The sequence below is a fragment of the Lissotriton helveticus genome, chromosome 12 (genome assembly GCF_964261635.1).
Source record: "Lissotriton helveticus chromosome 12, aLisHel1.1, whole genome shotgun sequence".
Lineage (NCBI taxonomy): Eukaryota > Metazoa > Chordata > Amphibia > Caudata > Salamandridae > Lissotriton > Lissotriton helveticus.
This window is the reverse complement of record NC_136073.1, coordinates 603147604-603171556: the sequence shown is the minus strand read 5'-3', so window position 1 is coordinate 603171556 and position 23953 is coordinate 603147604. Positions and strand designations below refer to the sequence as shown.

At 49.3% G+C, this 23953-nt stretch overlaps 1 protein-coding gene and 1 pseudogene across 1 annotated transcript in view; one reads left to right on the top strand and one right to left on the bottom strand.

Moving 5' to 3' along the window:
- Positions 1–23953, top strand: part of LOC144798401 (NACHT, LRR and PYD domains-containing protein 3-like) — a 546600-nt gene that overhangs the window by 236423 nt on the left and 286224 nt on the right. The window lies entirely within an intron of this gene.
- Positions 656–17290, bottom strand: LOC144799253 (TSC22 domain family protein 2-like; annotated as a pseudogene).

Here is a 23953-nt window from a genome sequence, read left to right as displayed (position 1 = left end):
TTGGAAGGTTGATTACTGGTCTCCGAATCACTCCCTGACTCCGTGCTTGATCCTGAATAATTTGATCCATACATCCTCCCTCTCTTGTTAAAATCAGGAGCTTTGTAGTTATCGCTGGTGTAGGGATAAACAGTTTCCAAATTAAACTTGGCCAGGTCTTTCTTAAACTTCTCAAGTTTAGTCTGAAGTATCGAATCAGCAAATTCTTTGTTGGCTTTATCTGATTCATCTTTGTTTTTCTTGAAGGTGGCACTGATGGTAGCCTTAATTTTGCCCTCCAACACCTGTATTTCTACTAAAATGGCGTCTGATATCCGTTTGGCTGTGCTGATAATCAGAATTAGCCAGTCACGGGTACAGCGCCAAGCGATCATTGACCAGTCCTTCGGGAATGGTTTGTCACTCAGAAATAGTCGTGGAGCATTGGTAACTATAAGCCCGGGAGGTGCGCAACTGGCTCTCATATACTCTGCCATGATGACCCCGTGAGTCTGAGTCCGAGATTGCGACTTCTTTAAGGCCAGCACTTTAGTCCAGTCATCTGTTGCATTCACTGTGGGTGTGGGCAGTGTTTCCAAAAGACTTGGCATGTTGTCTAAAATAGAGTGGTACATGGCGTCGTCATACGCCAAACCATGGCGTTCAGCCATTGTAGCTATACAGTGGAGGGGACAAGAGGTATAAGAAACCTAAAGACAAAAAGTCAAAATATTAACCACTTCTTACTAATAGAAATGAAATGATCGCTATTATTCTAGATCAATCTATAATAGCCCGCAGCTGCACGCTGCTCTAAACATAGAAAAACACGAGTTAATGCAGGGCTAGAGGGATGTTTATGTGGTCTATAAACATCCCTCTAGCCCTGCATTAACTCGTGTTTTTCTAAGCCCCATAGGCTGCCATTATGTGGCTCAGAAAAGGATACTGTGCCTTTAGGAAAACTTTCCAGAACTCTCTCAGTATCCCAGAATGCACAGCAGATCCCTTTTACTTTCAGTTCTTTTTTCCGACTCCTGCAAGCAGGACCCTGGAGCATTGAGCTCTCCCTTTTCAAGGGTTTATTTGGTGATTTTTCACTTTTTCAAGGATTTGAGTGCTTTCATTGAAGTACTTTGGTGTTTTCTTCCTTGTGTGTGTCTTGGTGCACTCTTTTATTTGTCAAAATGCCTGCTTTGTTTGACAAATGCCCGGAGTGTCCGAGGAAGAAGGCCAAGTCGGACCCACATGAGGTGTGCATCGTCTGCCTTCCCTCTTCTCATGTCCCAGAGGAGTGTGGCATCTGCCAGACATTATCCACCAGGACCCTGAGAGAGAGGATGAAGATCAGGCTCCAAGGCCTGGAAGATAGAAGACTGCAGACACAAGGTGAGTCTGGGCATGCTTCATCTGCCCATGCTGAGGCCTCTGGGGGCTCCCCAGAGGCAGGAAGGCCAGCAAACGTCCTATTTCTCCGTCGACGTCGATAGCATCGACGACGACGTCGAGAGGGATGACAGCAGTCTGTTACCCGTCTCCCCAGGGCTCTGGGTTGAAGCGGCGTCGACGTTCGACGTCGAGGGGACTGACGAGGCCGCCGTCGAGATCGCCGTCGACGGTGTCATCGTCGTCGTCGTCGAGTCATCGACGTCGAAGGAGTTCGGCCCGGCGTTGGCGCTCGCCGTCGGCGAAGAGGAGGAGGTCGGCGTCGAAGGGATCCTCGACATCGAGGAGGACGTCGAACACTCACAGGCGTTCGACGCCGAGGAGACGTTCGACATTGAGATGGCGTTTGCCATCAAGAAGACGTTCGACGTCACGAACGAAACACTCGACGTCGAGAGGTGGACGGTCGCCATTGAGGAAGAGATGTTCGTCGTCCAGACGTGACTCAACGTCGAGACGAGGGCGCCGGTCGACGTCGAGACGGCGTTCCTCGACGTCGAGACAACGTTCTTCGACGCCAAGGAAGCGCAGAAGGAGTTCTGGCGCCGGGAGTCCCTCTGGGTCCGCTGGGGCGCCTCGGCGACGGTCTCCAATAGGAGACACTACATCGCCTCCGCCTAAGAAGAAGAGGGAGTTACAGGGCTCGGTGTACTCCGAGGTATATACACCTCCCAAGCCAAGATCGGCTACCCCTCCTCCTCCCTTGCCCAAGGAACCTCCGCCACGGAAACCCACTCCGCCTCCGCTTCCACCTCTAGTTCCACCTCATGGTCATCCTCTGCATCCTCCTCAAGGACTGCCTCCGGTTCCGCCGAGGTCGGTTTCGCTGCCACGGTACCTGACGCCTCCTAAGGGGACTCCTCAGCCGAAGGTCTCGGTCAGGCCGCAGTCTCCTGCGGAGCATCCGAAGCCGAGGAAATCGCGCTCTCGTTCCGGACGGAGGGAGAGATCGAGGAGTCGGCGCCGGTCGTTGACAAGATCAAGGCGACGCCACAGGAGGCGCAGATCGAGATCCCACACAGGCTCTTCTGAGACCAGGGACTACTCACCGACGTTGTCAGAATCCCCGGGGACGAGGGTGTCGCCAGTGGACGACATCGTCTCATTTCAAGATGTTCTGCTGAGGGGTGCTGCTAAGTTGGGCATCATGTTGACTGTGCCCACACCCACGACGTCCGTGATTTTCGAGACGCTACATAAAAAGCACCTGTCTCGACCGTTGCTACCCCTAGTACCAGGATTGGTAGAGCCCGCTCAGGAGTTGTTTATCACTCCGGCGGTGACGAAGGCGGCTCCCTCCAGGCTCCTCAAGAAGTACCGGGCTCCGGATTCTGACCCAGCCTTTCTCAGGATGGATCCGCCACCGGACTCGGTCATAGTGACGGCTGCTAGGATGCAGCATGCCACCACCCCGTCGTCCACGGTGCCTCCTGATAAGGAGAGCCGCTGGTTAGACTCGGCTGGCAGGAGATCTGTGGGACGGCGTCTACTGCAATGATGGCTGCAAGTGCCGCGGCTTTGCTAGGGCAATATGATCGAGCCCCGTGGGAATCCCTCCAGCAATTCGCTGAGCTCCTTCCTCGAAAGAAGAAAGAGGACTTTCAAGAGATTCTCAACGAGGGACTATTGGTGTCGAACCAAGTCATCAGCGCGGCTGCTGATGTGTCCCTTCTGGCGGCGCATGGATATTGCCATGGTGTCAACCAACGGTGCCACGCTTGGCTTCGCCTTACATCCCTCAAGCCAGAGGCCCAACAATGGGTTGCCAACCTGCCTTTCTCGGGGGAAACCCTGTTTGGCAAGCATGCGGACAACGAAATGGCCCGCATGAAAGCGGAGGCCGAGACCCTGATGGCTGTCGGGTTGGAGAAGCCCAAGGAGAAGAAGACCTACCGCCCGTTCCAGAGACGGTTCGGGGCGCAAGGCAGAGGGTGAGGGCAGGCTTCGGGACAGCAACAGCAACAACAGCAGTAGCAGTTCCGGAGGCCCTTCCAGAAGAGCCAGAAGTGCAGAGGCCAGCAGTCCGCAGCGGCGAACAAGGGCCCGGCTGGGTCTAGGCCCTGAGCGACCACTGTGCCCTCGGCCTGGTTGCCCCCTCGCTCCCCGCCTGCTGCCTGCCTCGTACCTGCCTGCCTGCTACCTGCTGACGCCGATCCAGTCCGGAGCCCCAGCCGCAGCCGGGCCGCCCGCCTGGTTTTTCGCGCCGGTTTTGCCGCGACCCCGCCCCCACGCCTGCCGATAGGACCACGCGCTCCACGCCTCCCTGCTGACCCGCCCTCCCGTCTCCCTTCTTAAGGGGACCCCGACCCCGGATCAGTAGCGACCAATGTGCCCTCGGCCTGGTTGCCCCCTCGCTCCCCGCCTGCTGCCTGCCTCGTACCTGCCTGCCTGCTACCTGCTGACGCCGATCCAGTCCGGAGCCCCAGCCGCAGCAGGGCCGCCCGCATGGTTTTTCGCGCCGGTTTTGCCGCGACCCCGCCCCCACGCCTGCCGATAGGACCACGCGCTCCACGCCTCCCTGCTGACCCGCCCTCCCGGCTCCCTTCTTAAGGGGACCCCGACCCCGGATCAGTAGCGACCACTGTGCCCTCGGCCTGGTTGCCCCCTCGCTCCCCACCTGCTGCCTGCCTCGTACCTGCCTGCCTGCTACCTGCTGACGCCCATCCAGTCCGGAGCCCCAGCCGCAGCAGGGCCGCCCGCCTGGTTTTTCGCGCCGGTTTTGCCGCGACCCCGTCCCCACGCCTGCCGATAGGACCACGCGCTCCACGCCTCCCTGCTGACCCGCCCTCCCGGCTCCCTTCTTATGACGCCCCCTCAGCGACCGCGCAGCGGACGCGCGCAGCGGGAGCACCGAATGAGCGCCGAAGGTGCGCCAAAGGTAAGCCCGTCTGCGCCCGTCCGCGCCTGGACCGCGCCCAGTGCCAGGACCCTTGGCCCCCGCAGATCTCAGCCCACCCGTCGGACGTACGACGCCGCCACCCTCAACGCACTCAACGACGGACGAGTCCCAGGATGCTACCGAGCCACCCCGAGACGCACCCACGGACCCTTCATCTGCCAGTCCTGCAAGTTCACCTGCCTCGCACCTGCACCCGCCAAGCCGCCCAACAGCAGCAACCACCTCAAGTGCATCCTGCTCAACACCCGCTCCGTCCACAGACACGCCATCGAACTCTGGAACCTCCTCGACACCACAGCTCCTGACGTCGCCTTCCTCACGGAAACTTGGATGAACGCCTCTTCAGCGCCCGACATCGCCATCGCCATCCCAGAGGGCTACAAGATCACCCGGAGGGACCGCACAGCCAACCAGACAGGAGGAGGCATCGCCATCATCCACAGGGACACCATCCGCATCACGACCAGCACAGACGACATCCTGACCACCGCCGAACACCTACACTTCCAGATCCACACCGACCCGAAGACCACCCTCAGAGGCACCCTGATCTACCGACCCCCGGGACCACGCACACGATTCAGCGAGGACATCGCCGACTTCGTCAGCCCACATGCCCTCCCCTCCGCTGACTACATCCTCCTGGGGGACATCAACTTCCACCTGGAGAACAACAACGACCGCAACACCACCACCCTGCTCGACAACCTCGCCAACCTCGGACTCAAGCAGCTGGTGACCACCCCCACCCACCTGGCCGGACACACACTTGACGCCGTCTTCTCATCCAGCAAAGACATCACCTTCAGCCACGCCACTGGACTCCACTGGACGGACCACAGCTGCGTCCACTTCACCTTCAGAAGAACGACGATCCACCACCACCAGCAACAGGTTGCCCGCAGAAGCTGGAGCAAGATCACAGCCGACCAGCTCGCCGCTTCCCTGAGCCAGCACCCTCCCGCCAGCTCAGCGAACCCCAGCCAGGCCGCCGACAACCTCACGGAGTGGATCAGCAACTGCGCGGACGAACTCGCCCCCCTGAGGACCCCGCCCAGCAGACCCGGCAGCAGAAAAGCCCCATGGTTCACCAACGAACTCAAGAGCTCCAAGAAGAACTGCCGAGCTATCGAGAAAACCTGCCGCAGAGACCCAACACCGGACAACATGACTGCCCTCAAGCTCGCCACCCGAAAACACCACCAACTGATCCGCGCCACCAAGAAAACTGCATTCAAGGACCGGCTGGACAACAACGCACACAACAGCAAGGAACTCTTCAACATCGTGAAAGAGCTCTCCAACCCCAACGCCGGAAACAACGACATCACCCCATCGCAAGAACTCTGCAACTCCCTCGCCTCCTACTTCCACAACAAGATCGCGGACATACACAACAGCTTCAACACCCAACCGACGAACGCCACGTCCGACACGACCGAACCAACGCCCCCCACCACCACCCTCCGCGCCTGGACCCCGATCAGCACCGAAGACACCGTCCGCATGATGAACTCCATCCACTCCGGATCACCGACCGACCCCTGCCCTCACCACGTCTTCAACAAAGCCGACGCTGTCATCGCACCCCACCTACGGGACATCATCAACACCTCCTTCACCACCGCCACCTTCCCGGAGAGCTGGAAGCACGCCGAACTCAGCGCTCTACTCAAGAAACCAACAGCGGACCCCACCGAACTCAAGAATTACCGCCCCATCTCGCTGCTCCCGTTTCCGGCCAAAGTCATCGAGAAGACCATCAACAAGCAACTGGCCGCATTCCTCGAGACGAACGGATCCCTCGACCCCTCACAGTCTGGCTTCCGAGCCAATCACAGCACCGAGACCGCTCTCATCGCTGCCACCGATGACATCCGAACCCTGATGGACAACGGAGAAACAGCGGCCCTCATCCTCCTAGACCTCTCCGCGGCCTTCGACACCGTCTGCCACCGCACCCTAGTGCAGCGCCTCTACAACGTCGGAATCCAGGAGAAGGCACTGGAATGGATCATCTCCTTCCTCAACGGAAGGACCCAGAGAGTCCGCCTACCACCGCACAAATCAAAGGCCACCGAAGTCATCTGCGGCGTACCCCAAGGATCCTCGCTGAGTCCAACCCTCTTCAACGTCTACATGAGCCCCCTCGCGGCCATCGCACGCCAACACAACATGAACATCATCTCCTACGCCGACGACACCCAGCTGATCCTCTCCCTGACCAACGACCCCGCCGCCGCCAGAGCCAACCTTCACGAAGGAATGAAAGAGGTAGCCGAGTGGATGTCGACCAGCCGCCTGAAGCTGAACTCGGACAAGACGGAAGTCCTCATCCTGGGATCCTCGCCCTCCGCCTGGGATGACTCCTGGTGGCCCCCCGCCTTGGGAACCGCACCCAAACCGACAGACCACGCACGCAACCTGGGCTTCATCCTGGACTCCTCCCTCTCCATGACCAGGCAAGTCAACGCCGTCTCCTCGTCGTGCTTCAACATCCTGCGCATGCTACGGAAGATCTTCCGGTGGATCCCCACCGAGACCAGGAAGACTGTCACCCAGGCACTCGTCACCAGCCGACTGGACTACGGCAACGCCCTCTACGCCGGAACCACCGCCAAGCTCCAGAAGAGACTCCAACGGATCCAGAACGCCTCAGCCAGACTCATCCTCGACGTCCCACGACACAGCCACATCTCCGGACACCTAAGAGACCTGCACTGGCTCCCGGTCAACAAGAGAATCACCTTCCGTCTCCTCACCCACGCACACAAAGCCCTCCACGATCAAGGCCCGAGCTACCTCAACACCGCATCAACTTCTACGATCCCAAACGACACCTCCGATCAGCCAGTCACGCCCTCGCCGCCGTCCCCCGCATCCGAAGAACGACAACAGGAGGAAGGTCCTTCTCTTACCTAGCCGCCAAGACCTGGAACTCCCTCCCGACCGACCTGCGCCTGACCCAAGACCACCTCGCCTTCAGGAAGAAGCTCAAGACCTGGCTGTTCGGGCAGTAGCAGCACCCCCCTCCCCCTAGCGCCTTGAGACCCTCCGGGTAAGTAGAGCGCTCTATAAATGTCTATGATTGACTTCCCCTACATCCGTTACCCACTCCGGTGGGGGGAAGCATTCAATTTTTTCAGGCAGAGTGGAGAAAAATGACTCAGGACAAGTGGGTGCTGAATATTGTTTGCAATGGATACAGTCTTCGGTTCACCAGCCCGCCTCCAGCAATTCCACCGGTCAGCTCGCAGTTTCAGCTGCGCGAGCTCCAGGCGGAGGCCGATATCCTGTTAAGGAAAAGGGCGATAGAAGACGTACCTCTGTCTCAAAGGGGAAGAGGTCTGTACTCCCGGTTCTTTCTGGTTCGCAAGAAGAACAAGAATGAGTTCAGGTCCATTCTGGATTTGCGACAAGCAAACAAGTGGATTCGCAGAGAGAAATTTTGCATGCTGTCGTTGCATGAGATTTATCCTCAGCTGCAACAGGGAGACTGGCTATGTGCTATAGACCTACAGGATGCGTACTTCCATGTGCTCATTGCACACAAACACAGGAAGTTCCTGCGATTCCAAGTAGGCGCCAATCATTATTAGTACACAGTACTGCCATTCGGGCTGAAATCTGCGCCCAGAACATTCTCGAAGTGCATGGCGGTGGTAGCTGCACACCTGAGGAAGAACAAGGTGTTCCGTACCTGGACGATTGGTTGATCAAGGCCTCCTCCTTCTCGGAAGCTCAAGCGCACTTCCAGAAGACGTGTGTTCTCTTGAACAAGCTGGGGTTGCACATCAACATGTCCAGGTCTGTCCCGACTCCGGTCCAGTGCATACAGTACTTGGGAGCCTCCATCAATACGCTGTCAGCAAGCGTTTCTCCTTCGGAGGAGAGACGATTATCACTCCTTCGGAAGGCTCAGGCTCTTATGACCGCTCCATCTACAACAGTGCGGACGGTGTCTTCTCTACTGGGGTCGATGGCCTCTTGTATCTTCCTCACGCCACACGCACGGCTGCACATGAGACCATTGCAGGAGTGCTTGGAGGATCAGTGGGATCAGAGGAAAGGATCTTGGGACGACAAGATACGACTGTCTCTGCATGCTCTTCAGTCTCTGAAGTGGTGGTGTTCAGCGGAGAATCTCCTCAGAGGGGTTCCCTTCCAGAAGGACATTCCCACACAGACTATTGTGACGGATGTGTCTCTCCAAGGCTGGGGGCAGCACTCCGGAGACTTATAAATACAAGGAACGTGGTCCCAGATTGAGTCCACGTATCACATCAATTTCCTGGAACTCAGAGCTGTTTACTTGGCACTTAAGGCCTTTCATCCGTCTTTCCAGACCAACTCTCTGCTTGTACAGACGGACAATACGACCACGATGTATTACCTCAACAAGCAGGGGGGCTCGAGATCGCGCACTCTGTCGCAGGAGGTGCAGGCAATCTGGCGTTGGCTTCTAGCCAGAGGACTGACGATAACGGCTACCCATCTACCAGGTGTGCAGAATGTTCAGGCCGACGCACTGAGCAGACTGATTCAGGAAAACCATGAATGGGTCATAAACGACGAAGTACTAGGAGAAGTTTTCGGGGGACTCGAGACTTCGGGGGACTTCGGGGGACTCCAGACGTAGATCTGTTTGCCACCGCCGAAAAAAGCAAATGCCGAGACTTCGCCTCCTGGTACTACCAGCAGGGGACGCTGGGGAATGCGTTATGGATCAACTGGTCGAACAGCTTTCTGTACGCTTTTCCACCCATTCCCCTGATTCCGGCGGTGCTCAACAAGCTGTCCCAGTCCAGGGCGCCGATGATCCTGATTGCCCCGGAATGGCCCAGGCAGTGGTGGTTCACGGACCTGCTTCACTGGTCTCTCCTTCCTCACATACGGCTGCCGTGCCGGCCGGACCTTCTCACGAAGTTCGGGGGGCAGATGGTGCACCCCAACCTCTCGTCTTTGAGTTTGGCGGCATAGCTCCTGAGATAGTGCAATATGGCCATTTGAATCTACCAGAAGATTGTATGGACATACTGAAGGAGGCTAAGCGACCGTCCACTAGGACTTCCTATGCTTACAAGTGGAAGAGATTTTGCATCTGGTGCAAGTCCAAGAACTATGACCCGACGACGTGTAAGGAAGATGTCATCCTTCCGTATCTTCTACATTTGGCGCAGTCTGGCCTTAATGTCCATTCCATTAAGGTTCAGCTCGCTGCGCTGACTGCCTAGAGGAAATGCCCTTCACAGACTTCCTTCTTCCAGATCCCTGTGATCAAAGATTTTTTGGAAGGCTTGAAGAAAGTGTTCCCTCCTGTCCGGCTTCCTTCGCCTTCATGGGAATTGAACGTGGTGCTGTCCAGATTGATGAAGGAGCCTTTTGAACCTATTCATAAGGCTTTGTTGCAGCACCTGTCCTGGAAGGCGGCGTTCCTCGTGGCCATTACATCGGCCCGCAGGGTGAGTGAAATTCAGGCATTGTGTTGCCAAGATCCTTATACTGTATTTCATGCTGCTAAGGTTGTTATGCGTACTCACCCTAAATTTCTTCCAAAGGTTATATCTGATTTCCATGTTAACCAGACCATAACTTTACCTACGTTTTTTCAGAATCCTTCATCTCCAGCGGAAAGGTCTCTGCATTCTCTGGATGTCAGGAGGGTGTTGAAATTTTATCTGGATAAAACCAAAGATATTCGTAGGTCAGACCAATTGTTTATCAATTATGGATCAGTCAGGACCGGTCTTGCTACCTCAAAACAGTCCATCTCGAGGTGGATTGTGACCTGTATACAATTGTGTTACCAGAAGGCTAATAAGACCTTAGGGGGTAAACCTAAGGCTCATTCCACCAGGGGCAAAGCTGCCACGACTGCTTTGCTACGTAATGTTCCAATTGCAGAAATCTGCAAGGCGGCCACTTGGAAGTCGGTCCATACCTTTGCTAAGCATTACTGTCTGGACACTGAAGCCAGGACAGACGCTCAGGTTGGGCAGGCTTCGCTGCGAAATCTGTTCGCACAGTAGTGGTGTTATTTCTTTTTTCTCCACCGCCGCTTTGGTGTGGGGATGGGCTTGCCATTCTATTCACTAGATTATGACTATACACAGAGATCCCCTACTACAGAAGGAGTCGTTTCTGTCCTGTAACTCCAGTTCTGTAGTAGGGGTATCTCTGTTATAGTCATAAGCGCCCGCCCTCCTCCCCGGTGGAGAGAGAGATATTCATGTAAGGAATGCTACAGGTCTGGCGTGTTACGCCTTCAAAAAGAACTGAAAGTAAAAGGGACCTGCTGTGCATTCTGGCATACTGAGAGAGTTCTGGAAAGTTTTCTTAAAGGCTCAGTATCCACACAATGGCAGCCTATGGGGCTTGTCTGTCCACTCCTTCCTCTCTATCATTCCAGAGGGTTTTGCTGGTAAAAGCAAGTTTTTCTATGTGGAGAAATCTGGACAGGCTGTGCTGTTTGTGGATTCATGGTGGAATTTCTAGTTGAAGTACTGGACAGTGTACCCTGTGGATATAGGCTGCATTATCTGTCTTTAAATTCTCTCTTAAGTGTCTGTGCAGGTCTGCATTTTTTGACAACTTAAAAGATTATTTTTGATTGCTCCGGGGTCCACGCACATGGGCGGGACTATTCAGTAGATTATGACTATAACAGAGATACCCCTACTACAGAACTGGAGTTACAGGACAGAAACTACTCCTTCAAGTGATAAAATAGAAAGGAGGGGCAAGAGAGGACAACCTTGACGTACACCGCAGTGTACATTGAAAGATTGAGAAACAAGCCCATTAACTACTATAGAAGATTTAGGAGCTGAGTATAACAAATATATCAAAGAAATGAATTTAGGACCACTTCCATGCCAATGGAGAGCTTTAAATAACAAGCATTTGCAATGCAATAGGTCTTTCATTTGTTAAAGTTAGAGCCATTGGCATTGAAAATGACAATGTTATTTACTTTGTAAATTTTTTATTTGCAGTGGAGTAATTATATTTGCATTGCGCTATTGCCATTGGTATAAAAAAGCTAAAGTGAAAAACACTGTCATTTTTAACGCCAAAAGCTCTAACTTTAACTAATGCAAGACCCATGACCGCGTGTGAAGTACCCAACTTTTCTAAATAATGTATTACAACCTGTTGCAGTTATAGATCAAACAAGGAATTCCAACCCTACACGGTGCAGTGTACTACCTTTTTAGGCAAGTGCTTTGAATATTTGTCATGTACCAGAAAAGATAGTACACAGTTAGCTAGGATTGGTTGAGAAGCTAAAGAGCATTATGTAACCCCCATGGGCCCAAAGGGAACAAGGCACGTGATCAAATACATTATTTGCTCAAGCACCACACCTCCTGGCATGCGCCAATAGGTTTTTTCACAGCTTCAGCTGCCAAGCTGAACTATAGATTTGATGTAAATGTATTCTCATAGTTTTCAGTTGGAACGAAACAAATGATCAAATGACATCCCAAATGCAATATTTGCTCACTGCAGCACTGGACTCCTTCTAGCAGTGATAGTAATGCTCGATGCTAAATGAATGTTTAGTAAAACCCAGCGCTGCACCATCAATGCTGCGGGAGGCAGAAGCAGCTGACTGCTGGTTTTACATCATGCACAGCTAATCCATATAGAGAGGACACATCTAGTCACCAAAATGTACATCTTTCTAATAAGCATCTGGCAGGCCAAATAAAAGGCAGAGGCATAAGGGGAATGTGTAACTACTCACTAAAGGCTTTAAGAACACGCCACTTACAATTTGCATGAGAAACTGTAAATGGTTTCCTGGTGTGAAAAACGTCAATGTTCAAAATGCTCTTTAAAACTACGACTGAATTCAACCCGAAGCACCAGATGTGCTCCTCGAAGCAGCTAACCAGCGAGTCGTGGGAGACATTTGAAGAAAGTCGCCACCTAGTGTATCTTGCTCGAAGTCCCTTTTATAATGACATCTGCAAGCAAGATTAATCCGCCTATGTTTTAAGGGTGCGTCTTTGCAGACAATTGTTGGTAACATTTCATTAACCAGAATATAAAAAAATTAAAAAGCGACTAGAAGAGACTTTAGCGTTTTAAGCAGGGGTTGGAAAGCCCGTGAACGCAAGTATACTTCCACTAAACACACATTTAGTCCCATGTGTTGTGATACCCGAGAAGCCAGATGGCAGTATCACCACATGCAGTGGTTCAGGGCCTCCGTCATCGAAGCCAATACCACTGGTGCATTCCAGAATCAGTAGGGACAACAGCATATAACGTAGGTTGGTTTCAAACAAATTATGGTTTGTGGATCCAACCACTCTTTAATAGGCACAAACTGGTTCAAAGCATGTTTCGATTTAGGAAGTGTCATTTATTCTAAAGTTTAGGCTTTGTGGTGTAACCTCCAGCAACAGCCCACTGTGGGCACTGCTTGGAGGCAGGTATCACCTATATCTTGAGAAGAATAACTCATGAACCATTAGAAAGGATACTGGCACTATAGGAAAACTTTAAGGTGAACCGACTTCTCCGAAAGGTTTATGCTAAAAGATTTAATTTTAAAATACCAAAACAATTCCATAATTTTAAACTTACCGTTTTCCCAAACCACCCCTCAGTTTACCTCATAGAGAATACAAGTGCCCATACCTGTCTTCATCACCATCAACTAGAATGGATCTACCAAATACAGAACGTGCAAGGGTGTTCATTAGAGTTGTTACTGGGAGATGAAGAGGGTTTGAAAGTGAGTCTAACATGGGAGACTTCGGGAAATGTTTATGTTCTGCAATCAATGAATGTGGCGGCTGAGGTAGAGGCTTAGACTTTCTTCTGTTGTCTGTGTGCGCAAAAGATGGATTCTGAGAGGGACCAATCTTTGAAGGTTGAAGGTTTGAATGTACATGGTTCCCTGGAAGCCCAAGGGGGTGGACGAGGCTGGCACTGCAAGTTACAGTCGTTTGGCAGCTCTGCTGCGACTGGACTACAGTAACTGAGGCATTTGGCATATTGACAGGAGTGGCACAACTCGGCACAACAGGCACACTCGTAACAGAGGCGCCACCGGGCACGTAATGAACTGTGCCAGTGACTATGTGTTGGCTACTTGACACACCTTCATCCAGCTGCTGCTGAGTCACGGGTTTCTGTTGTACAAGTCCTGCAGGTGGCACCCTGGGCTGCACCACACCCCCTGCCTGTGGAATGACAGCAGGGTGACTCTGAACACTGTGGCCGGTCATGGGTCCCTGGACAGTGGAGTCACTGACCTGTACACACCCAGGTGAATGGTTCACCTGGCCCATGGGAAGACTGGAGGCCGCAGAGCTGGGGACATTAGAGGGAGCCTGCTGGGCAGGCCCCTGATGGGGGTGGACAGTCCTGTTGTGCATATACTCCGCCTGAGTAGGAGGGTGAGAAGGGAGACCATGTCCTGATGTGATCTTTGGTTGAGAGTACACAAAGTACAAGGGTTGGCTCACTTGAGTCCCGTTGTGTCCGGTCACCTGAGTCTGCTGACCAACGAGAAAGTGCTGCTGGGCGGCCTGGCCTGTCGCGTGTGACCCAGAGCTGTCAGCCGGTTGATCAAAGGAGGGCCCTGCGTGGGAGACCCCCATTCCACTGTCCCTGTCTGTAGCAGTGTCGGCGGCGGGCCCATGCTGTCGCTCTCACGCTTGTAGAACTCCACACAGGTCCAGCGGTCGCACCGGTAGAGCTCTCCTGAGCCGTGGTCCAACTTGATGACCCTGAAGCGGGAGCTGGTCCATGCGGTGGGCAGGGGCTGCGGCTGGGTGGTGGTGCTCTGACTGCCCACGTTGTTTATAGTGTCCTCCGAGGAACTGCGTCTGACGGGCCTGGGCTCCTCGTCTTCGTCTGGGACACCGTCCACGGCTCGTGACACGTTGAAGACCTCGGAGGAGATGTCCCCGGTGTGGGAGTCATCAGGGTCATCATTCAGACTCTCGGTGTCCTCGGCTACCAGCAACGACTCATGTCCCTGGAGTAGGGGGAGGGAGGGCGCACTGACACACCAACACCACCAAGGATACCGGGCAGGATCAGGCCTCCGTGGGTTTCAAGGTCCGCTGCGCCGCGCTGAGGCTGACAGAGGGGAACTCAAATTCAAACTGCTCGCTCCGCTCTCCGACTGATAAGATGGCTAAAGACGGGGGCGCTAAGCACTGTGGGAGCGCCTCCCCCAAGCGCCTGCGAACTCCCTGGTGGTGACGCGTGGCCGCCGCCCCCCAGGTCCAGAAGAACAAGATGAAGCGCCATTATTAAAGTTAAAGTGCAGCATGGCACACTGTTGGGGGGAAACAAAAATGTGTAAAAGTTTATGTAGGTGAGTCGCTCAGCATAAAAGAAAGGCACACAACCACCTTGTTAAATTTGAAGCGCAGTGTATTTTACTGTAAACAAAAATATAATATTTAAAGTGCGATGACGCAGCGGGCACTTTTTGTAAATATAAAGCGGCCACACATGAGGTGCTGCTACCATATTTTAAGTCAAAGCGCGATGTCGCTGCTCACTTTATGTAAAAATAAATCGGCCGATAAAGCACAATGTCCAAAGCAGCTGTAGGAAAGGAGGGTGAGCGAGTGGTAAACGAAACAAGCCCACGAATGGTGCGCGCAAGATGCTGGAGCTGCTGGTGTGCGCGCGCGGTTGCGACCAGCAGCATATGTTTCCAATTATCGCGCCCGCGTCTGGGCACGATAATTGGAAATATGTGTTGCTGCTGCGCGTAACAGACACCAATAGGCCATGGGCGGAGCAATGCACCCGCCTTCGGCAAATTGTGTGCTGTATTTGTAAAAAAGACGTACGCAAACACCAATAGCTTGGCCCAAAAGGAAAAGCGTGTGCGATTCCTAGGTCCATTTCCTAACCCCCTACAAAAAGTCTCTGCGAGCAGTGCTGCGCACTGCACCGCTAGGCGCGAGACCTAAAAAGGACCAATTTAGTCTGTCAAAAGCCTTCTCTGCATCAATAGAGACAGCAGCAAGAGGGTATGAAAGAGATGAGGCCTTATTTAATACATTAAAAAATAAACAAGAGTTGTCCGATGTTAGTCGACTGTCAATGAAACCACATTGTTCTAAACCAAATAGTTTCGGTAAAAGAGACTCAAGACGTAGCGCAAGGAGTTTGGCAAAGATTTTGTAGTCTACGTTTACACTGTTGGGATCGCGGCCATCTTTATGGTTGAAACAGATTGTAGCATCTAAGAAAGTACCCTTTGCTTTACCATTGGTGTGGAAAAACGGAAACAGTTGTAAAAGTTTTGGAAAAAGAAGATGTGTAAAAATTTAGAATTTTTTTACCATAAAGCCACTTGCCATCTTATTTTCCTTAAGGAGATTTAGGGATTTGGCTATTTCTTGGATAGACAGATCAGATTCTAGAGAGCCAAAGTCAATGTCTGGATGAGAAGAGGGAGAGATTTGTTTGAGATATGAGTCAATAGAAGAGGTAAGTGGAGAGGATTCTGGGGTATATAAAGTGTTGTAAAATTCCATAAATTCATTTAGAATGTCATGGACTTTGAAAAGGGTTTTCCCGTCCTATGAATGAATAGAATCTATCAAGACACGTTCTTTACGAGATTTAAGATAGTTTGCCAGAAGTTTGCCCGCTTGTCAGGGCTCACGGGAGGTTTCCTCCCCACAGCCCTGTTTTGGCTCTTGTATCAACCTCTTCCTTACAAAATTCCAATTCCAGAGCCCATCGTTCCTGGAGCTGGCGAGTGTGCTGGCGACGATGGTCATCTAAGATGGCCGCCAACACACCCTCCGTTTAGCTGCCTAGTTTCTCGACCCTCAATTTTGTAGCTCAGGTGAAGCGCGCTCAAACGTTCTCTGGCGCACTTCACCGAGAGCTTAACCGGAGTAGGACCTACCTGAAATGCGTCGTGGTTAGTCAATGAGGTTTCGCCGTGTGTGGCGTCGGGTCTTCGACGTCGGGATTTCCAGAATTGAAGAAATAGCAGGTTAGAGTCTGAATTCAGCGCATGCCTGTTTGGTTAGAGAGGTTGTGCGCAGGTTCATAGAGAAGCGTCTCATTTTCGGGAACTGCGCAGAATTGGTTGTGGGCGGATGTTCCAGTTTAGTTATAGAACAGATATTGCGCAAGTCAGAGAGAGCAGTATTATTTAGAAACGCTATTTTCCCTGACGTGTGAAAAGTTACGGAAGAAGATAAACTATTGCATTATGCACGTTGAAAGAATATGAGAACCTATGTTGTTAAAATGCTTGAAAATACAGTTGTATATATCTCAAGACCTTTGAGTTGTGTTCAAAATGTTTAAGTTAAGAAAGACTCGGTGCGAGTCACACTATAGGCAACTAATTGTAATAGGTTGTGAGTTTAAACAGAATGTTATTTAGTGCAGGTGAGAATTATCACTTAGGATAATTACCTCTCAGAAGTCTCTTGGGAAGTTTGAAGACTCGTTTTCTGAGCAAGCTGTCAAGAACCACCCTGGTTATAGTTTCTACATACAAACTTGGAAGTATAGGCTAAAGCATTAACCAGTAAGTGAGGGCAGAGTATCCATAGACATTAAGAGATAGTTAAATAAATAAGTACTTACCTTGTCTTCCTCTTTTAAGAAGCAACAATAGAACTCAGTCAAACCTGAAGATTAAAGAAGAGAAGCACGTAAATAAGAATATACATTTTACTTAGAAGAGAGGCAAGCCCTAAGAAGATTCCTGGTAAGATAAGCATTTATGTATAAATTGTATACAGTGAAAGATAAGCAAGTTAGTACATGCATGCATTTGTTCACAGTCTCCTATAAGAAGAAACAAGAAGAAGTAGAGGCAGAGAATAACGAAGATTACAGGGCAGTCTCTTCTCTATCCCATTCCCCTTTCCCCCCTTGGTACTTACCTGCAAAGGTGTAACAATTACCTAGCAGAGGAGTACTGAGAGGAGAGTTGGGAAAAGGCTTCATTCTGCTCCTGTGTTGTTTGAAATAATAAATCAGAACCTGACAGAGTGAAGTGCCCAAGTTGGCATCAACACCCGAGCAGAATGACAGATTTAAAGAATTTGGGAGACATATTAGGTAATATGCAGAGAAACTTAGAAGCGGTCAGGGAGGAAAATCAGATTCTCCGACAAGAGGTGATTAATTTAAAGATGAGCGAAGCAGGCTTAGGTGCAACGCCCAAACCTTTCACATTTGAGAATCCGAGATCTAACGCCAGTTCTTCAGCCTTGACCCCTACACAGGTTATACACTCTCTATCTCCAGTTATTCCCCTTGCACCACCAGAGCGATTTCACGGAGACCCTCAAAAGGCTCAGATCGTTTTAACACAGTGTTCGCTACACTTTATGTGTAGACCAACAATTTTTCCCGATGCACAGTCTCGTGTTGCATTTATACTGTCGTACCTTAGTGGGGACGCGGCTTCTTGGTCGATGGCCTTAGTTACCACCGATGACCCAATATTGTACAATTTAGAAGATTTCAAGAAAGAATTTCTTCGAATATACGACAGAGGAAGAGCCTCACAAGCAACAGACAACGAATTATTGGAGTTAAAGCAGAGAAACCGTGAGTTGGTTACTTATCTCGCTCAGTTCAACAAGCTAGTGGTGGAGAGGGACTGGCCAGAAAACAAGAGAGCGGCAGTTTTCTATCGAGGACTGAGAGACGAGATAAAAGATGCCCTTTCGCAGATTCCCAATCGACCTACTGAGATATCGGCGTTGGTGGACCTGGTGTTAAAGATAGATTTTTGACAGACAGAACGAAAAGGTGAAAAAAGAAAGGAGTTGCGGCCGGTAGTGAGACAAAATATCGAAATTAAAATATCGATATACAATAATATCGATGTTTTAATTTCGATAGTATAGAATATCGATGTCCAAAATATAGACAGACAGAATATCGTTTTTTTAAGGTATGTATGTTACTAATATCGAAATGTACAAATATCAAAATTTTGTTTAGTGTTACTTATTTTATTATGTTGTTTATATGTTTGTTAAATATGTTTTGTAATGTATGTTTGAAAATTAGTAATTTTGTTTACATTTTGCGTTTTAGTATCAGAGCGGGTTGTGGGTTTATAGGGGAATAGGGTGGGAAGTAATTTAATAATAGTTAATTAATTAATATATTTTTGTAAATATTTTTAATTAATAATTAATTGGTAATTAATTATTATTAATTAGTTAATTAATTAATATATAGTTGTAAATATTTTTAATTAATAATTAATTGATAATTAATTAATATGAATTAGTTAATTACATTAATTAGAGTTAATGTTTTAATATATATACATTTTTGTAATTGTTAATTAATTAATTGGTAATTAAATACTATTAATTAGTAAATAAAAATAATTAGAGTTAATGTGCTAATATATTTACTTTTTTGTTATTGTTAATTAATAATTAATTGGTAATTAAATAATATTAGTTATTTAATTAAATTAATTAGAGTTAATGTGCTCATATATTTAATATTTTGTTATTGTTAATTAATACTTAATTGGTAATTAATAGTTATTAAGTGATTAAATGATTTGATTAATTATGTGTAGTGGGTTGTGTGTTTATAGGGGGATAGGGTGTGATATAATTAAATGTAATTCATTAAAGAGATTGTTTTTATTTATTGGGATTTATTGGTAATTAATTAGTAATTAATATGTGTTAATTAGTTCATTTATAATTACATCAATTTAGTAATATTAATTGTTATTAATTGATTAATTGAAATTTATATTCATTGTGTTTTTTTGTATGTGTAGTGTGTTGTGTGTTAAAGGGGGCGTAGTGTGGGAAGTAATTTTTACCCCCATGCTATCCAACACTTTCCCTACTGTTGCACCCTCTGGAGTGGGAATAGTAATTTTTACCCCTATGCTATCCAACGCTTTCCCTACTGTTGCACTCTCTGGAGTGGGAATAGTAATTTTTACCCCTACGCTATCCAACGCTTTCCCTACTGTTGCACCCTCTGGAGTGGGAATAGTAATTTTTACTCCTACGCTATCCAACGCTTTCCCTACTGTTGCACCCTTTGGAGTGGGAATAGTAATTTTTACCCCTACGCTATCCAACGCTTTCCCTACTGTTGCACCCTTTGGAGTGGGAATAGTCATTTTTACCCCTACGCTATCCAACGCTTTCCCTACTGTTGCACTCTCTGGAGTGGGAATAGTAATTTTTACCGCTACGCTATCCAACGCTTTCCCTACTGTTGCACCCTCTGGAGTGGGAATTGTAATTTTTACCCCTACGCTATCCAACGCTTTCCCTACTGTTGCACCCTCTGGAGTTGGAATAGTAATTTTTACCCCTACGCTATCCAACGCTTTCCCTACTGTTGCACCCTTTGGAGTGGGAATAGTAATTTTTACCCCTACGCTATCCAACGCTTTCCCTACTGTTGCACTCTCTGGAGTGGGAATAGTCATTTTTACCCCTACGCTATCCAACGCTTTCCCTACTTTTGCACTCTCTGGAGTGGGAATAGTAATTTTTACCCCTACGCTATCCAACGCTTTCCCTACTGTTGCACCCTCTGGAGTGGGAATAGTAATTTTTACTCCTACGCTATCCAACGTTTTCCCTACTGTTGCACCCTTTGGAGTGGGAATAGTAATTTTTACCCCTACTCTATCCAACGCTTTCCCTACTGTTGCACCCTTTGGAGTGGGAATAGTCATTTTTACCCCTACGCTATCCAACGCTTTTCCTACTGTTGCACTCTCTGGAGAGTGAATAGTAATTTTTACCCCTACGCTATCCAACGCTTTTCCTACTGTTGCACCCTCTGGAGTGGGAATAGTAATGTTCACCCCTACGCTATCCAACGGTTTCCCTACTGTTGCACTCTCTGGAGTGGGAATAGTAATTTTTACCCCTACGCTATCCAACGCTTTTCCTACTGTTGCAATATGTAGAGTAAGTATATATATTAATTTATATGCAGTTTTTAAATTTATTTTACATGTGTATGTATTAATTATTAATTTTTTAATGTTTTAATGTTTGTATTTTTAATTTGCTAAGTTATATGTATTTTTAAATTATTTTTACATTATTATTAATACATTTTAAAAAACGATATTTTTAACTTCGATATTTTTGTACTACTATTTTTTTTTTCGATATTTTTGTACTTACCTTTATGTAGATAGAACTCCGATATTTTTTATTTCGATATTTTTGTGTCGATATTTTTGTATGTCTATATTCTGTCTGTCGATATTATGTCAGAGATTCGTTGCGGCCAAGTGTTCCTAGATTTGACCGAATGAAAACAGAACCTTCGCGAAATTCTGAAGGCACAGCTGGAGTAGAACCCATGCAAATCGGTGCCATTCGGGGGCCTTTGTCTAAAGAAGAAAAAGAGAAAAGACGTCAAAATAAACTTTGTATGTATTGTGGTGGAAGTGGACATTATGTAAAAACCTGTCAGAAAAGACCAAAGACTCCGATGAGGGAAAAGGAAAACGTGCAGCACCACAGGATAAAAGGAGTTGGACTGGTGGGTGCAAGTGATAATACAACTCCATTGGATCATAAATCAGCCAACACGTTACAAGTCTCTTCACCACATTTAACACTATCTGTGACATTAAAATTCAGGAATGTGGTGTTAACTGAAATCATGATTATGGTGGACTCAGGAGCCACTGGTAATTTTTGGGACCAGAAATTTGCTAAACACTTTGGATTATTATCAAATAAGAAGGAGAAAAGTGAAAGAGTTAGAGCAGTTAATGGAACTGATTTGACTTCCGGACCTATCACCGAACATACTGAACCAGTGCGTTTAATAACAATGGATGGACATCAAGAGCTCTTGCTATTCAATCTTATTGACGCCCCACAGTTTCAGTTAATTCTCGGGCTGCCTTGGTTAAATCTACTGATTGACTGGGTAGCCAAGACAATCCAATTGAATTCTGAATAATGCATCAAACATTGTTTTAAAGAAAGAGAATTTCAGTCCAAATCCAGTGCTTCTTCTCGACTTTGTGAAGATGGAGTGTCTGTATGCCTGATCCAAACGAACGAACTACCAGAGGAATTGAAAGATTTCGCAGACGTATTTGATGAAGTCCAAGCGGAAAAATTGTCCCCTCCACAGATCTTATGATTGCAGAATAGACTTAGGCAGAATAGGCAGTTTGGGCTGGACTGTTCCCATGAGGCACAGGGTCAGACTGATTTGCATATAGCCATGTCTGAACTGGGGTGGCAGAGTGGGCTAAAGAACGGTGATGGATTAAACCCAGATCTTTTGACTGGGTGTGAGTGTTTGATTGATTCAGATGCTCCGTCCATCGCCACCCCCTTTTGTACTGCTTTTGGCTGCCATAAGTGTGGCAGGGTATGCTCAGACGTGAGTCCCTTGCACACTTTGCCACTGGATTCAAGCAAGCCGGGCTGAAGACGGCTGGAATGCCAGAAACCGGTCCTTGGAAGATTATTTCCGGTCCAGGGAAGACATGGCTTGGCAGTTCGGGCTGGACTGTTCCTATGAGGCACAGGGTCAGACTGATTTGCATATAGCCATGTCTGAACTGGGGTGGCAGAGTGGGCTAAAGAACGGTGATGGATTAACCCAGATCTTTTGACTGGGTGTAAGTGTTTGATTGATTCAGATGCTCCGTCCATCACCACTGCTTTTGGCTGCCATAAGTGTGGCAGGGTATGCTCAGACGTGAGTCCCTTGCTCACTTTGCCACTGGATTTAAGCAAGCCGGGCTGAAGACGGCTGGAATGCCAGAAACCGGTCCTTGGAAGATTGTTTCCGGTCCAGGGAAGACATGGCTTGGCAATTCGGGCTGGACTGTTCCCATGAGGCACAGGGTCAGACTGATTTGCATATAGCCATGTCTGAACTGGGGTGGCAGAGTGGGCTAAAGAACGGTGATGGATTAAACCCAGATCTTTTGACTGGGTGTAAGTGTTTGATTGATTCAGATGCTCCGTCCATCACCACCCCCTTTTGTACTGCTTTTGGCCGCCATAAGTGTGGCAGGGTATGCCCAGACGTGAGTCCCTTGCTCACTTTGCCACTGGATTCAAGCAAGCCGGGCTGAAGACGTCTGGAATGCCAAAAACCGGTCCTCGGAAGCTTGTTTCCGGTCCAGGGAAGACATGGCTTGGCAGTTCGGGCTGGACTTTTCCCATGAGGCACAGGGTCAGACTGATTTGCATATAGCCATGTCTGAACTGGGGTGGCAGAGTGGGCTAAAGAACGGTGATGGATTAAACCCAGATCTTTTGACTGGGTGTGAGTGTTTGATTGATTCAGATGCTCCGTCCATCACTACCCCCTTTTGTACTGCTTTTGGCCGCCATAAGTGTGGCAGGGTATGCTCAGACGTGAGTCCCTTACTCACTTTGCCACTGGATTCAAGCAAGCCGGGCTGAAGACGGCTGGAATGCCAGAAACCGGTCCTCGGAAGCTTGTTTCCGGTCCAGGGAAGACATGGCTTGGCAGTTCGGGCTGGACTGTTCCCATGAGGCACAGGGTCAGACTGATTTGCATATAGGCATGTCTGAACTGGGGTGGCAGAGTGGGCTAAAGAACGGTGATGGATTAAACCTATATCTTTTGACTGGGTGTGAGTGTTTGATTGATTCAGATGCTCCGTCCATCACCACCCCCTTTTGTACTGCTTTTGGCCACCATATGTGTGGCAGGGTATGCTCAGACGTGAGTCCCTTGCTCACTTTGCCACTGGATTCAAGAAAGCCGGGCTGAAGACGGTTGGAATGCCAGAAACCGGTCCTCGGAAGCTTGTTTCCGGTCCAGGGAAGACATGGCTTGGCAGTTCGGGCTGGACTGTTTCCATGAGGCACAGGGTCAGACTGATTTGCATATAGCCATGTCTGAACTGGGGTGGCAGAGTGGGCTAAAGAACGGTGATGGATTAAACCCAGAACTTTTGACTGGGTGTGAGTGTTTGATTGATTCAGATGCTCCGTCCATCACCACCCCCTTTTGTACTGCTTTTGGCCGCCATAAGTGTTTAAGTGTGGCAGGGTATGCTCAGACATGAGTCCCTTGCTCACTTTGCCACTGGATTCAAGCAAGCCGGGCTGAAGACGGCTGGAAAGCCAGAACCGGTCCTCGGAAGCTTGTTTCCGGTCCAGGGAAGACATAGCTTGGTAGTTCGGGCTGGACTGTTTCCATGAGGCACAGGGTCAGACTGATTTGCATATAGCCATGTCTGAACTGGGGTGGCAGAGTGGGCTAAAGAACGGTGATGGATCAAACCCAGATCTTTTGACTGGGTGTGAGTGTTTGATTGATTCAGATGCTCCGTCCATCACCACCCCCTTTTGTACTGCTTTTGGCCGCCATAAGTGTGGCAGGGTATGCTCAGACGTGAGTCCCTTGCTCACTTTGCCACTGGATTCAAGCAAGCCGGGCTGAAGACGGCTGGAATGCCAGAAACCGGTCCTCGGAAGCTTGTTTCCGGTCCAGGGAAGACATGGCTTGGCAGTTCGGGCTGGACTGTTCCCATGAGGCACAGGGTCAGACTGATTTGCATATAGCCATGACTGAACTGGGGTGGCAGAGTGGGCTAAAGAACGGTGATGGATTAAATCCATATCTTTTGACTGGGTG